General features: G+C 29.9%; 1 pseudogene across 1 annotated transcript; it reads left to right on the top strand.

Annotated features, from left to right (window-relative positions):
* Positions 1–56: 56 nt before the first annotated feature.
* On the top strand, positions 57–15,070 carry LOC147809519 (uncharacterized; annotated as a pseudogene). The gene is made up of 2 exons (XR_015433793.1): positions 57–946; positions 13,529–15,070. The product of XR_015433793.1 is annotated as an uncharacterized LOC147809519 (transcript).
* The last annotated feature ends 2,393 nt before the right edge of the window (positions 15,071–17,463 follow it).

The raw sequence follows: 17,463 nt of genomic DNA, 5'->3' as shown, positions 1-17,463 counted from the left end.
TATAGTCACCTACAAACATAATCCAATTATTAAAATTTTGCATGTGGCATTATCATCAGACACAAAGCTTAAATAGAAATTTGAGTGCATTAGCTAGTAATTTCGATTGCAAGATTCTAGGTTAGCAGACCAAAAGCAAGCAAATAAGAACTTAGTAAAATAAGATTTTTTTTCAAAATAAATATCTACTAGATTTTATTGTCTGATTGTCTACTAGATATTATTGTTTGGAAAACAAAGCTGTTTTTCTTTTAATTGACACCTTACTCTTGCGAAATCTATTAGCTTGATTTGATGTCTGGTCATCTAATTTCACCTGCTGCAAATCAAGTAGATTAGAGATTATGCGTAATAAATATAGTTTTCAATATTCATATACCAAAATATCTTTCCAATATCTTTGTTAAATTTGTTCTAAAAAAGTTTTTTTCTTTTAAAAATATTCCGATTATAAACTTTAATAAACATTTTTTTCCTCAAACAAAAAAGTAGCAGACGACAAAATACCTTGAAATAGTAAGATGCAAACGATTTGAATGAAATAAAACACGTGATTATGTATTTTTAAGTCGCATCTAATGAGACTTTTCCTTCAAATTATTCTTTTTTCTTGAAAACCGGAAGTGATTACATAGATGGGAATGGCACAACTAACAAAGATTCAATTTACTCAAATTATTAGCATAATCATCGTAATAGCTCTTTAAAAACATATCTTTTTGCAGCCTTGGAAGTAAACTATCTAATGTTTTATAATTAAGACTAAAAAAAGTACCCTGTCCGGTTTTAGCTGTTCTATCATTGCTGTTTCTCTTCAGGTACATTACATTTACGATTTGAGTCGCATTGTGAACAATGGAATATTGAGCGAACTGTTCTAAAAAAAAGTAGGAAAGATAAAGGACAACTGTATGGATACATCTTAATGCCAATTTCGCTAATCAAAGTAAGTTAAAAATTCTTTTACTTAATTCTTTTTTTAGAATAATAATCAACTTCAAGGGATTAAAAAAAAGTTTGGAATATTTATTTAAAAGGCTTTTATCACCGGTAACACATGGGAATAAATGTTTTGTTGCATTTCTACAAATAATTGAATACCTAATTCGTTTGTTTTGCGCCTAATGCTACAGACTTTTTCAAATGATATTTTTATTCTATTTTCTGTCCAAAAGATCGAGATAAAAATTATACACAACAGAGGGTAGCATAAATGGTGTGGCAAACTTTTAGGAGAGTTAAAGGGCATCATCGTGCATGGATTCCTAGGCAATTTTAATCCGGATAATGTGTCCTCTTGAAATTTGTTGTAACATTTAAGCGAATATCGCGCTAATTAATCGAATATATTTATATATAACGTTTTTAAATTTGTAAAATTTGACAAAAATATACTAAAAACGTCATATAATTGAAAAGAAAACTGTTGCCGAGAGAATTGCCGATTTCTGATTTAAAAACAGCGATTTGAATATATCCGAGATCCTTTAAAAAATTGCCGACTTGTGATTTAAAAACAGCGATTTGAACATATCCGATACCCTTTAAAAAATGGCCAATTTCTGATTTAAAAACAGCGATTTGGATATATCCGAGATCCTTTAAAAAAATTGTATTCCATAAAAAAAAAATACTTGTTCCAGAGTGTAATTAATTGAACAATTAACCATGAACAATATCAATTTTTCACCCAATATAAATTAATAGCTAATGTATTACCAATTCTCGATAATGTTCAATTACAAATAAAAGGTAAAGTGTTTATAATTGACGAATTATATATTGACGTTCTTTTATTGACAAGAACACTTAAGGATAATAAAATAAACATGTCTTAATCTTTGCATCAACTCTACAAGTTGATGAAAGATAAAATAAATATTTTTTTCATATTTTTTGCAATTGATATAAACTTTAAGAGTGAAAAAGTATAGAATGCTTATGTTTACATCTATTAATGATTTTAATCAATTTATTAATTCTACACTCATATATTAATAATTTAATTTAACATTTTCTAATATATATATTATAAACTCTAGGTTTTTGTCAATCATAATTTTTTTATCTTAAAAATATATCACTTAAATAGAGTGTAAAGTTCTACAAACAGCGATACTAGGGCAAAAATAAGCATCAATTCCGCAAAGAGGAATAAGACTAAAAACATAATCACATTTATCATTTTAGAATAACTATAAACTTTGTTGAAAAAATCATATCGGAAGTAATAGTTAGAATTCTATTAATTATCAATTTATATATAAGCAATTTATATAATCATGATTAATAGCAAATATTGTGAATTGGACACTATTGTGAATTGGATTAATTGAAAATTAAAGTATATGCTTTCCTCCTTTTTTTTCGCTCAATCTTTATGTCTTAAGTATGTTTGTGAAGACATAACTCACAAAATGTTTAGGGGTTTATTCATTTGACTCTAACTACCTTGCTCACATCCATTTTCGGGCTCATCCAAGGTAACTAACAAATTAAACGCGCTTCAGTATTGCAGTAAGAACGTGCCATAAGAGATCACTTTATTTATGAATCTGTTTTCATATTTTTCATTCATCTGGCAATCTTATTGCGAAAATATTTTAAATCATTCTTGAAAGATTGCGGTAAGCGTAAGTTCATTTTAATTCGCTCCTCACTATATAGATTTCCCTTCGTGTTTTGTTCTGTAATTTCTTTATATTTTTTTTTGTTGTTGTTGTTGTGTGGGAAGAGTAACTTTTGACCATGTCAACCTTCATCTATGAAAAGGTACACCGACATAGAGTCGCGTTAACATGTCTTATATACTAGTGAATTGTAGTGGTAGATACGCTACAGTACTCCCCCACCAGAGTTATATCTGTGATTGAATTCGATGAATGGATGCCACTAGTTGAATCATTGCTGCTTTTGTGCGAAGCCGGGAGAGCTGTATTAAGATCACCGTACTTTTTGAGTGCTGAATGAGAGAGGTGTATTAACTTCACGGTCATAGTCGCTCATGTGTTGCCTTTATCAGTCGAGTGTATGCGTTGTACGTTGTGTGTGATTGAAACTGAGCAGCAACAGCGCTAAGAGGTGGATGATGTTGCAGTCACAAGTAGCAAGTCAACTGTTCAATGTGGACCATCCAACGAAGTAGGCGTATACAGATCGAAGTGGGCGTTCCTGCCCAGGTAGGCGTGTTCACATCCCGTCCGGGTCACCAATGCGGAAAGAGTAGCTTTTGACCATGTCAACCGTCATCTATGAAAAGGTACCCCGACATAGAGTCGAGTTAACATATCTTATATACTAGTGAATTGTAGTGGTAGATACGCTGCAGTTGCTTGTTAGGTTTTATTTCGTATATATTTTTTACTTAATGTGTTCTATTTTCGTTTCAATTTTTTGAGTGCTCCTCACACTATTGTGCTGATATAGGAGCTATTGTGTTGATTGCTTTGACTTTATTGATACAATATTAGAAAACACTCCTTTTTGCTGATATAATCGTGTGAGCTGATGAAGAGATTATATCTTATTTATATTATATTTTGTTTTCCAGATTTTTATTAATTTTTATTTTTATTTTTTTAAGGTAAATTAAAAAATTTTTTAAATACTTTTAAAAATAATTTTAATAATTTTTCTCCTCTTGTCATTATTTTTTATTATTTTCCATATATTCTCAATATATTTACTTAGTTCCAGTTAAGTTAGTTTAGAGTTATAAGATGTTTCTTTAGGTATTCCTTGAGAAATATGAAAAAATGTATTAGTATAGAAGTGTTATGTCCATCATTTAAAAATGTAATTTGTGGGCAAAGACAAGTTGTATAAAAGAGAGGTACGTACAAAATTCAAATGCATAACTAGTTATCGTTTATCTATTTGTTTGCAATTAGTAATTAAAATAAAATAAACAATTTTAATAAAATATTCATTACATCAAGAATAAATAAGAATCAATTGATTTTTTTAACAAATCTTTTATTGCATTTACGTAAATAAATCTTGCCTGATTCAAGTGTAGTGATTTTAAAGATGAAATTTGCTTTGCTCTTAAAGTTACAGATTTTTTTAAAGGTATTTTTAGTTTATTTTTTGTTGAAACGTGCTATTTTAAAGAACGTTATACATAACTGTGGAAAGCATAAATGTTACGACAAAATTCAAGGGATGCTGGGACATATCTTCAGAATTAAAAATGCATAATAATCCATATCTGGAGATGTCGTTCTTGGCTAGGCTTCTTCCTTATTATGATCTCTTCAAAAGCCCACAAAGGTACAGTTCATAATAGAGTAGTGTCCCCAGCGGCGTATGACGACGTTTCCGGGAGTATATTTCATATGTAATTTTAATCCTGATAATGTGAGAATTTCTACCAATCCCAGCAATAGCTGGTCGATACGAATTCCACATCCGGCTTGCACCGCATACAGTGCTGACGTGAAATATCCTCAGTGGTAGACGGATTATGGATTAAAGTCCCCTTGCCATCAGGCTAACCGTAAGAGGCTTCTATGGTTTTCCTCTCCATATTCCGCAAATGCGGGTTAGTTCAATCAAAAAGTTCTCCGCGATGGCAAGTTTCTCCCATTACTTGATCCAGGAGTTCTCTGGTCTTCTGAGTTGAGCTCAAAATTACAAGGGTACAGAGTTGAACATTAGTAGTCGTAAACCCAAAAAAAAGGGTCGACTGTTCAATGACGGTTATAAAATCATGCGTCCCACTGTTATATATAACGCTTTTAAATTTGTACGTTAAAAAAAAAGGTTAAAAGTGTCATTACCGAAAACTTAAACATGGTGAGAGAAACCGATGGCAGATTTGAAATCTGCGATACGAAAATATCTAAGATTTGTATTAAAAAAATCACATGCAACAGAAATAAAAATAAATTGCTTCCCACTGTAATTAACGGATAAATTGTACTACAAACGCAGCAAAATAACTCAGTTATCTGTTATTTTATATGATTTTTTTTATATGAAGCTCGCTAGAAGATAGAAGATTAATTTTGTTAAGATATTGCTATCCTTAATTTGCTATTAGTTTTCACTTCACTATGTCAGTACTGTTAATAACGTAGGTAAGGCTCTGTATAGTCGCATGAAATGATGCTTTTTTGAGAATAATATGTCACTTTCATAACTGATGTGAACTAAGAACTCATGACTGTTAGCGTAAGTTTAGTCTGTCTTTAGCCAGAGCACTCTATGTTTATTCTGAAAATGGCGCATGGATTATTAGTGGTCTATTTATCCCCATTGCTCATTCATTGCAACTTTCCCCAACTTGTTAATATCAACAAGAAAAGAGAAAAGAAAAAAAACAACACTTGTGCAAAAGTATTTTTACTAGAACTAACATAAATTCACTAACACTCGTTAGACTCCTTAAAACAGGAAGAAAAAATGATAGAATTTGCTTATTTCATATTCTTGAAATAACCAAATTCTCGTCAGCCAGAATTTGTTTTTGAAATACTAAAATTCTTGTCAGACAGAATTTGTTTTTGAAATAACTAAATTCTTCTAACACAACTTAGAAAAATAAATCATAGAACGATTTTATGTTATCATCAATCACATTTTTTAAAAATTTCTACTGCCAACATGAGTTAACATTTCGTCAATTCAGGCATTTACAGCTCAGATTTGTAGGCCACTTCTTCAGGGGCACCATATCAGGTGGGCCAACTTTGCTTCATAGTAAGGACAGATAGTGCAGTGAATGAATCTATGCCTTGTCTGGGATTCAATCCCAGAACCTTTCCGATGCAAGGCCAGTTCCCTGACCCCGCAACTGTCCGATCGGATCATCAATCACAATTTACATACATGAGAGCCACGATGGCTCAGAGAATAGAGCGTTCGCCTTCCAATGAGGTGAAACGGTTTCAAATCACCAGCAATGACTGGACGATAGGATTGCAGTTCAGTTGAGTGCAGAACATACAATGATGGAGATTTAATACTATGTCCCCATGGTATACGATTGTGACCCAAATTTAGAAAGTGATAAAACCACCACGGAATTGTGCAAAAACAAAGGTGAATTATTAAACTATCCCTTTTTGAATATACCAGTTACTGATCCTGAAACAGGTATTTCGTATAAGAACTATTACTGCTATGCTTGCAATGAAAACTATGGCGATGAAGAGCCAGTGCTGTGGAACTTGATTATAGAAAGCTACTATGGAAGAGTCAATACAAGAAAGTTACCAGATCTTTATTTTGATGAAGCCAGATGGTTATGGATCATGAACCACAACCAACTAATTGCAATAGATATATCATTGTATGCACAAATTCGAGGAGAAATTAAAGAGATCATACCGTTTTTTTTACGGTCAGAATAATATCAGAATGTGCTTTAAATTAGACTGATGACCAAATGTTACACTACACGATGGGAAAACTCCATTTTGCATTCATTCATTAAATCTTTTCAAAATAATTAATAAATTTCAATCATTAAATATTTTCGAATTAAATCATAGTTTTTCGTTGAAATTTCTTCACTAAATTCGGGGTTCCGATCAAAGAGGTTGTTCACTGGTTTAAATAATTAAAAAGAACTTTTTAAAGTTTCTCCGATTTTCTAAAAATGATTAAATTTGATCGATTTCTTAAGCGTAAAGTTGCCGCAACAGAAAGCGAATTTTGATATAGGCATTTGCTGTCAAAGGGTTATTAATTATCCATCTTCTGTATTATTTTTTAGATCAAACCACCCATGGAGCTTAAACAGCAAATATTTCCGACCTATGTTCTATTGATGCTGTGTGGGCCTTTCGTGATTCTCGATGGTTTGAGCAACCCTTTCTTGGATGTTACCTACAACGATATCGAAACTGTAAATGCAACATGTAAGGGTTATTCTTGTGCAGATGAAGAATTTGACGAGTACAGCTGCAACTGTGATAGTCCTTGTAGTCTTCTAGGAAATTGCTGTGCAGACTCGCCAAACAAGAATAAATATCCTAAGCAATTAAAGCACGTCGATTGCAGAACATACAATGATGGGGATATATACTATGTCCCCATCGTATACGATTGTGACCCAGATTTAGAAAGTGATAAAACCACCACGGAATTGTGCAAAAGCAATGGCGAATTATTAAACGATCCCTTTTTGAATATACCCGTTACTGATCCTGAAACAGGTATTTCGTATAAGAACTACTACTGCTATGCTTGCAATGAAAACTATGGCGATGAAGAGCCAGTGTTATGGAACTTGATTATAGAAAGTTACTATAGAAGAGTCATAACAGACACGTTACCAGATCTTTATTTTGATAAAGCCAGATGGTTATGGATCATGGACCACAACAAACCAAATGCAACAGATGTATCGTTGTATACTCAAATTCCTGAAGAAATTAAAGATTATATACCATACTGTTATACGGTTAGAATGATATCAGAATGTGCTTCAAATTGGACTGATGACAACGTGAGGAGTAAGTGCCTAGGGTACATGGCTCTTGCGAGAATAAAAATCAATGGTAGCTCAGGTATTGTGTATTATCGAAATCCTCACTGCGCCATTTGCAATTATCAGACCATTGATGACATGGTTTGCAACTCAGAGTTTGATGATAATCGGGTGGTTAATGACTTCTTTTATGGATCTTTCTCTCTTCGTGACAAAAAAAGTAAATTTCAAGATATTTGGGTTTTTGATTATTTAGTTCGAGATACCAGAAAGGTGCGAAGAACAAAAAAGAAAACCAAGAGTTAAATTATGGCCGATAAATTTTTATCATCGTACATTTAATGATTCATTGAAAACTGGAAATTTGAATATTAACTTTGGAATGCCTGAGCAGCAACTAAGATTAAAAATAGTTGCGTACACTTTTTAAAACCCTTTAATACATTAACATTATAATTCATAAAATGTTCGAATTGACCAGTTGCCAACTACAGCTTTTTTTAGTTACATAAAATTTTAATTCTGCATCTTAAATAATAACTGCATTTAAGATCAAACCGTCAAGTTGAGAACTTTTGTAAATACTGTAAAAGTTTTTTCAAACTACCTTTTAACGAGTAATAAGATCATCATTGTTAGAGATGTTATTCAGGACTGAAAATTTCTGAAAAGTACATTTAAAACATATAACAGCATTTAAAACTTTACTATTGTATTAAAGAACAAATATATTTACTGTTAACATTATTATGAAATTAAAATTGTTATTATTTTATTATTCCAGTGTCGAACCTATATTCAACGTGTTTGTTTCCTCATTATGTATTATGGAGAGAGCGTTTCTTTAGATATAAATTAATATAATTTAGGATATATATATATATATATATATATATATATATATATATATATATATATATATATATATATATATATATATATATATATATATAATAATAATAAATGCAAGAAAACACGAAGAAAGTTAAGAAAAACAATAAGTTTCATTTACCGCGCCTAAGCTGCAAGTAAACAGAACTCATTAGATAAGTTCAAAATGAAGAATAAAACAAAGAAAAATTATAGACATATGGAAAAAAAAGGGGGGGGGAATAATAAGTAAAAAAAATAACAAACAACAGTTTAAAAGAGAAAAAGGATGAAATTTTATTTAAAAAACCGGAAGAAAAAAAACCGGAAAAAAAAGATATAATCTTTTCTTCAGCCCACACGATTATATCCGCAAAACAGAGTGTTTTCTGATATTGTATCAATAAAGCCAAAACAAAATATATTAATACAATAGTGTGAGGAGCACTTCAAATTATTTTTTATAAATATAACAACAAATAAAATAGATTACAAAAAGTAAAAATAGGTAAAAATAACATGTAAAAACAGAAAATAAAATAAAACAAAAAGAAAAACATTAAAAAGGGAACTCTAAAGCGAGTAGCAAGTCACTTGAAACACGAGTAGTAGCACGAGTGAAGTGATCACTTCAGTGCAGTAAGAACGACACTTTAAAACCCTCTGTTACACTCAATTTGCGCTTTTGTTTTCATATTTTGTAATCTGGCAATCTTTCTACGAAAACATTTTTAAATCATTCTTGAAAAATTTTCTGTCCATGTAAGTTGATCTGATTTTGCTACTCGCTTTATAGTTCCCTTTTTGATGTTTTTTCTTTTTCTTTTATTTTATTTTCTGTTTTTACATGTTATTTTTACTTATTTTTACTTTTTGTGATCTATTTTATTTGTTGTTATTTTTATAAAAAAAATTTTTGAGTGCTCCTCACACTATTGTATTAATATATTTTGCTTTGGCTTTATAGATACAATATTAGAAAGCACTCTGCTTTGCGGATATAATCGTGTGGGCTGAAGAAAAGATTATATCTTTTTTCCGGTTTTTTAAATAAAAGTTCATCCTTCTTTTTTTTTTTTCAAACTGTTGTTTGTTATTTTTTTAACTTATTATTTCCCCCCCCCCTTTTTTTTCATATGTCTATAATTTTTCTTTGTTTTATTCTTCATTTTGAAAGTGCTTTCTAATATTGTATCAATATAGCCAAAGCAAAATATAGATTTATATATTCGAAATATATAAATATATTCGCCTTATAGATTTTCTTTCGTATTTTGTTATATATTTCCTTTACTTATTATGTTCTGTTTTTTGATTGACTTGTTTTATTTCATATATTGTTTTAAATTAATGTGTTCTATTTTCGTTTCATTAAAAAAAATTTCGCGCTCCTCACGCTATTGTATTGATATATTTTGCTTTGACTATATTGACACAATATTAGAAAGCACTCTTTGTTGTAGATATGACCGTGTGAGCTGATGACGAAGTTATTTCTTTCTTTCGTTATTCTGTTTTCTGGAACTTATTTGTTTTTTTTAAGATACATAAAAAAAATTGAAAATATTTTAAATATATATATATATATATATATATATATATACTAAACTACGGCGGCGCGACAGCGAAATATTACACCCGTGGATTAAATATTCCTTTATAATTAATGTTAGATTCTTTTCAATGATTATATATTTAAAAAAAGTTTTGAAACTGAAATTTGAATGCAGTATTGCATCATACTTAGATCAAACTTTACATTATTTAATTTTTTCCTAAAATAATTATTAAATGCATTTATTATTGTATATTAATAGACCATAATATAACAATATGAGTAGTTCTTTCGACTTTAGAAAATAATGTGAATATTTTCATTTAAAATTTGAAATATTTATATTCTTTTCTTCTTCCATCTTTTACTTTGGCAAAACCTGCCCACGTCTGTATACCTTAAATTAATAGCCGCCCTGACAGTATAATTCATATTTTGTTTTCTCTTATTATAACTTATGACAGTGAAATTTGGAACTGAAATATCTTTTTTGCTACTTTCGTTCATACAAAAGTGTAGAGGTTAAACAAGGGAAAGATAAAATCGTCATTTAACAAATTACCTTTGAGAAAGGAAAGAAGAAACATTAAAAAAAAACCTGTTGTAAGTACTGGTTTAAACTTGAAGATCTTTCTAATAATCGTCTACAAAATACACATTGTTCTGTTTAGTTATCAGCAAAGCTTTTTATATTCACCTTCTTCGGTCGTGGTTACTATGGTTGCATATTTAATGATCACTATCAATAGATTTCCATGGTTAAATAGTTAAGAGAAATAGCATACATCTTCAGAATGCAAATGCTTTAAAAATATTTGATGATGTAGGTAGATAATACTACATTTTATATGCATACTTCAATATGTATTTTTGGAATCCTTGTAAAAATATGGTTAAAAAGCATTTATATGTAAGGGATTGCAAAATTATATTTAATCATGAAAAAAAGAAGACGTTATTAAAATCTGACGAATTAATATCGAGGAGATGACGAGATTAATAACATTCAAGCAAGTTTAAATTCCTCAGTAAACATGAAAAAGTTTTAAAATTTCATTTCCACCTCAGTTTTGTTCTGGCAATCATATAGGTTTTGACGTTCTCTTTTCTCGATAGAGAGTCATAAGTTTTAAAAAAGCTTTTCTTTTCGTTTCTCTCTCACTTAAATATTTATTCACTATTCTTACTTCATTTATTTCAAGGATTATATATAGTTGCAGTAAAATTACTATAGTTGCAGTAATAATTTGCCCTATTTAATAGTTTAAAGCAGCCGTTCCCCAACTCTAAGATCCAATTATAATTTTACGAAACATTATCAGTTACGAAACCCTGTAATAAGATTTATGTGCAATTTACTTTCATTAAATATTTAATATTGGCACTGTTATTATTCTCAACGTTTATTTTCGTCATTATTCATTTTTACTTAAACGAAAGCCACCTATCAGCTCATTCATTCCGTTAATGCATACAATTATTCTCAACGTTTATTTTCGTCATTACTCGTTTTTATTTAAACGAAAACTGCATATCACCTCATTCATTTCCGTTTATGCATACAATTATTCTCAACGTTTATTTTCGTCATTACTCGTTTTTATTTAAACGAAAACTGCATATCACCTCATTCATTTCCGTTTATGCATACAATTATTCTCAACGTTTATTTTCGTCATCACTCGTTTTTATTTAAACGAAAACCGCATATCACCTCATTCATTTCCGTTTATGCATACAATTATTCTCAACGTTTATTTTCGTCATTATTCATTTTTATTTAAACGAAAACCGCATATCAGCTCAGTCATTTCTGTTTATGCATACAATTATTCTCAACATTTATTTTCGTCATTATTCATCTTTATTTAAACGAAAACCGCATATCAGCTCAGTCATTTCTGTTTATGCATACAATTATTCTCAACGTTTATTTTCGTCATTACTCGTTTTTATTTAAACGAAAACCACATATCACCTCATTCATTTCCGTTTATGCATACAATAAAATCTAATTAAGAGCTAGACTACAGTCCCTGGTTTTAATCAATTGACGCACTATAAGATTTCATGCAAAATCTTAATTATCAGGTGATAGTATACAGCTTGATTGCTATTACGGGACTTAAACCAGTTTGCGCTTGTTTACCTTCGTGTATCAATTGATTAAATTACGCAATATATAATATAAATTCGACGATTGTATGAATTAGACGATGTATTATTTAAATATAGAATATTTATTACGTCAGGTATTACATTATTATACTGTAATAATTTGATAAAATTATTAGGCGAGCTATAGTTTTTTAATAATTACATGCTTTGAACGAGTTTATAAGCAATACTTATATATTTACACAAATATGTAATGGGTTTTTATTCAGGAGAATTTTTAAATACTTCCTACTTATTTTTGAAATATTGAATTACGATGTTAACCAATTGATACACGAGTGTAAACAAGTGCAAACCAATTAAGATTTTACATGGAATCTTATAGTGCGTCTAATAATTTGGTCAGAGACTGTAGAAGTTCAACTATCTGACAAAAAACCCATTTTAAGACTAGCATTGTTAAAACTGCATGATGGGAAAACTCCCTTTTGCATTAATTCATAAAATATTTTTAAAAAAATAATAAATCTTAATCATTAAATATTTTAAAATTAAATCATAGTTTTTTGTTGATAAAAATTTTATTACAATTGCCCATGAAATTTCTTCAATAAATTTCGAGGCTCCGATCAAAGTGGTTGATCACGGGTTTATAGAACCGATATTGTTCTATGTTTAATTTTTATAAGAATTTCTTCGATTTTTCTTAAAATGTATCACTTTGATCAATCTCTTAAGGCTACAGTGGACGTTCAAAAAAATTTTTTTTAGTTTTTATGCTACACTAAAACTTTTTTTATAACTTATGTATTCTATCAAGATATGCCCTTGCAAAAATTTTTGTAAAAAATATTTGGACCATTTTTGAGAAATTTAAAATTTTTTAAAAAAAATTTCATCAATTTTAAAATGCTCCCAGCGGCTTAAATTAAAATTTTTATTTATTTTTTTTTAATATTCTTTTTTTAGAGATAAATGTTAAAAGCTTTATGCATTATATAGGAATTTTCCTAAATTTATTTTAAAATTATGACCAAAAAACAAATTTTATGTAGATTTTTGTTTCAAAATAAAGGTCGTTAGGTACATGAAACCCGATAACTCTTTTATTACTTGTCGTAAAACAGAAACAAATGCATAAACTTAATCTAATATACATATAAATAACTAGAAAAAAATTTCATCTCAATAGGATGAAAACAAAGTCGACTGGAACATTTTGAATACGTGAAACATAACAAAATTTCAATTTTGAGAAAGAAAAGGGGCGTGGCTTCATAATGTGAAAACGAAACTACCCTATAACTTCTCAAAAAATGACGAAATTTAATTTAAAAAAAATTTCAGTTGAAAAAGCAATGAAACAAGTGTCTAAATATGTCCAAAAAAAAAACCGTAATTTTTATCAATTTTTTCGCAATATAAAGGTCCACTGTAGCCTTAAGTGTAACGCTGCCACCACAGAATGCAAATTTTGATATAATGAACACTTGAGGCTTTTGCTGCCAAAGGGTTATTAATTATCCATCTTCTGTGTTATTTTTTAGATCATACCACCCATGGAGCTTAAAAGGAAAACATTTCCTGCCTATGTTCTATTGATGTTGAGTGGGCCTTTTGTAATTCTCGAATGCTTGAGCAATCCATTTTTGGATGCGACCTACAACGATCTAGAAACTATAAATGCAACATGTAAGGGTTATTCTTGTGCAGATGATGAATTTGACGAGTACAGCTGCAACTGTGATAGTCCTTGCAGTCTTCTAGGAAATTGCTGCGTAGACTCTCCAAACAAGAATGAATATCCTAAGCAATTAAAGCACGTCGACTGTAGAACATACAATGATGGAGGTATATACTATGTCCCTATGATATACGATTGTGACCCAGATTTAGAAAGTGATAAAACCACCATGGAACTGTGCAAAAGCAAAGGCGAATTATTAAACGATCCCTTTTTGAATATACCCGTTAACTGATCCTGTAACAGGTATTTCGTATAAGAACTACTACTGCTATGCTTGCAATGAAAACTATGGCGATGAAGAGCCAGTGTTATGGAACTTGATTATAGAAAGTTACTATAGAAGAGTCATAACAGACACGTTACCAGATCTTTATTTTGATAAAGCCAGATGGTTATGGATCATGGACCACAACAAACCAAATGCAACAGATGTATCGTTGTATACTCAAATTCCAGAAGAAATTAAAGATTATATACCATACTGTTATACTGTCAAAATGATATCAGAATGTGCCGCAAATTGGACTGATGACAACGTAAGGAGTAAGTGCCTAGGGTACATGGCTCTTGCGAGAATAAAAATTAATGGTAGCTCAGCTATTGTGTATTATCGAAATCCTCACTGCGCCATTTGCAATTATCAGACCATTGATGACCTGGTTTGCAGCTCAGAGTTCGATGATAATTGGGTGGTTAATGACTTCTTTTATGGATCTTTCTCTGCTCGTGACAAAAAAAGTAAATTTCAAGATGTTGTGTTGTATGATCGCTTTATTCGAGATTTTAGAACTGTACGAAGGACAAAAAAGGAAAACAAAAATTAAATTTGGCCAGTAAATCATTGATGACACATTAATAACAGAAGTTTTACCTTACATATTAAGTTTGGAATCCCAGGTCTACAACAAACATCAAAAATATTTGTGTGAATTTTTTTAACATCGTAACAGAAACGTTATTACTTATAAAAAGTTTGAATTTACCAGTTGGCAACTACAGCTGGTAATTACACATAATCATTGAAAATTCTTGAACGGCATCTACTGCCGTGTACATTTATTATATTTGTCGAAATTTTATTACCTTAGTAACAGAAACTCCATAACACAATAAGTGCAGAAGTTTATAACACATATTATACTGCAAGTAATGATCACAGCAATATACCGAATCATTAAATAAGTTCTTAAAGTTCTTATGCAAAACAAGTAGGAAAATGGTACTTATCATAAAATGCCAAGAACTTGAACTGTTAAATAATCAAACTACCTTTATAAATATAAAAAATAATCGTCTTGTATACTGTTAACATCGTTTTGAAATTAAAAATGCTATTATTTTCGTTGTCGTATTTTTATTTCTTTATTGTGTTAAAAAATTCGGCAATATATTCGACCTACACTCATATATATATATATATATATATATACTATATACTTCGGAAAAATGAAGGAAAATGGGCAAAACACAAAAACCTGTTTAAGTGTTGGTCGAAACTTGATTATGCGATTGATAAGATACACTTTGCGAGAAGCTTCACTTAGCTTTGCCCATCGATCGATAAAGTCTATATTCATCTTCCACAGTATTGATCCCTATGGTTACGTATTTATTTATCAACGAGTTTCCATGGATTGTTAAATAATTAAGAGTAGTAGCAAAAACCTTTAGAATTTAAATTCTTTATTGTGTTCGTAATTCGAAGCAAAAAATGTAAACAAAATTCTTCTTGTATACTGTTAACATCGTTTTGAAATTAAAAATGCTATTATTTTCGTTGTCGTATTTTTATTTCTTTATTGTGTTAAAAAATTCGGCAATATATTCGACCTACACTCATATATATATATATATATATACTATATACTTCGGAAAAATGAAGGAAAATGGGCAAAACACAAAAACCTGTTTAAGTGTTGGTCGAAACTTGATTATGCGATTGATAAGCTACACTTTGCGAGAAGCTTCACTGAGCTTTGCCCATCGATCGATAAAGTCTATATTCATCTTCCACAGTATTGATCCCTATGGTTACGTATTTATTTATCAACGAGTTTCCATGGATTGTTAAATAATTAAGAGTAGTAGCAAAAACCTTTAGAATTTAAATTCTTTATTGTGTTCGTAATTCGAAGCAAAAAATGTAAACAAAATTCTTCTTGTATACTGTTAACATCGTTTTGAAATTAAAAATGCTATTATTTTCGTTGTCGTATTTTTATTTCTTTATTGTGTTAAAAAATTCGGCAATATATTCGACCTACACTCATATATATATATATATATATACTATATACTTCGGAAAAATGAAGGAAAATGGGCAAAACACAAAAACCTGTTTAAGTGTTGGTCGAAACTTGATTATGCGATTGATAAGATACACTTTGCGAGAAGCTTCACTTAGCTTTGCCCATCGATCGATAAAGTCTATATTCATCTTCCACAGTATTGATCCCTATGGTTACGTATTTATTTATCAACGAGTTTCCATGGATTGTTAAATAATTAAGAGTAGTAGCAAAAACCTTTAGAATTTAAATTCTTTATTGTGTTCGTAATTCGAAGCAAAAAATGTAAACAAAATTCTTCTTGTATACTGTTAACATCGTTTTGAAATTAAAAATGCTATTATTTTCGTTGTCGTATTTTTATTTCTTTATTGTGTTAAAAAATTCGGCAATATATTCGACCTACACTCATATATATATATATATATATACTATATACTTCGGAAAAATGAAGGAAAATGGGCAAAACACAAAAACCTGTTTAAGTGTTGGTCGAAACTTGATTATGCGATTGATAAGCTACACTTTGCGAGAAGCTTCACTGAGCTTTGCCCATCGATCGATAAAGTCTATATTCATCTTCCACAGTATTGATCCCTATGGTTACGTATTTATTTATCAACGAGTTTCCATGGATTGTTAAATAATTAAGAGTAGTAGCAAAAACCTTTAGAATTTAAATTCTTTATTGTGTTCGTAATTCGAAGCAAAAAATGTAAACAAAATTCTTCTTGTATACTGTTAACATCGTTTTGAAATTAAAAATGCTATTATTTTCGTTGTCGTATTTTTATTTCTTTATTGTGTTAAAAAATTCGGCAATATATTCGACCTACACTCATATATATATATATATATATACTATATACTTCGGAAAAATGAAGGAAAATGGGCAAAACACAAAAACCTGTTTAAGTGTTGGTCGAAACTTGATTATGCGATTGATAAGCTACACTTTGCGAGAAGCTTCACTGAGCTTTGCCCATCGATCGATAAAGTCTATATTCATCTTCCACAGTATTGATCCCTATGGTTACGTATTTATTTATCAACGAGTTTCCATGGATTGTTAAATAATTAAGAGTAGTAGCAAAAACCTTTAGAATTTAAATTCTTTATTGTGTTCGTAATTCGAAGCAAAAAATGTAAACAAAATTCTTCTTGTATACTGTTAACATCGTTTTGAAATTAAAAATGCTATTATTTTCGTTGTCGTATTTTTATTTCTTTATTGTGTTAAAAAATTCGGCAATATATTCGACCTACACTCATATATATATATATATATATACTATATACTTCGGAAAAATGAAGGAAAATGGGCAAAACACAAAAACCTGTTTAAGTGTTGGTCGAAACTTGATTATGCGATTGATAAGATACACTTTGCGAGAAGCTTCACTTAGCTTTGCCCATCGATCGATAAAGTCTATATTCATCTTCCACA

Source organism: Parasteatoda tepidariorum, chromosome 5 (assembly GCF_982258835.1).
Source record: "Parasteatoda tepidariorum strain Cologne lab strain chromosome 5, Ptep-v5.0, whole genome shotgun sequence".
Lineage (NCBI taxonomy): Eukaryota > Metazoa > Arthropoda > Arachnida > Araneae > Theridiidae > Parasteatoda > Parasteatoda tepidariorum.
This window is presented reverse-complemented; position numbering and strand designations above follow the sequence as displayed.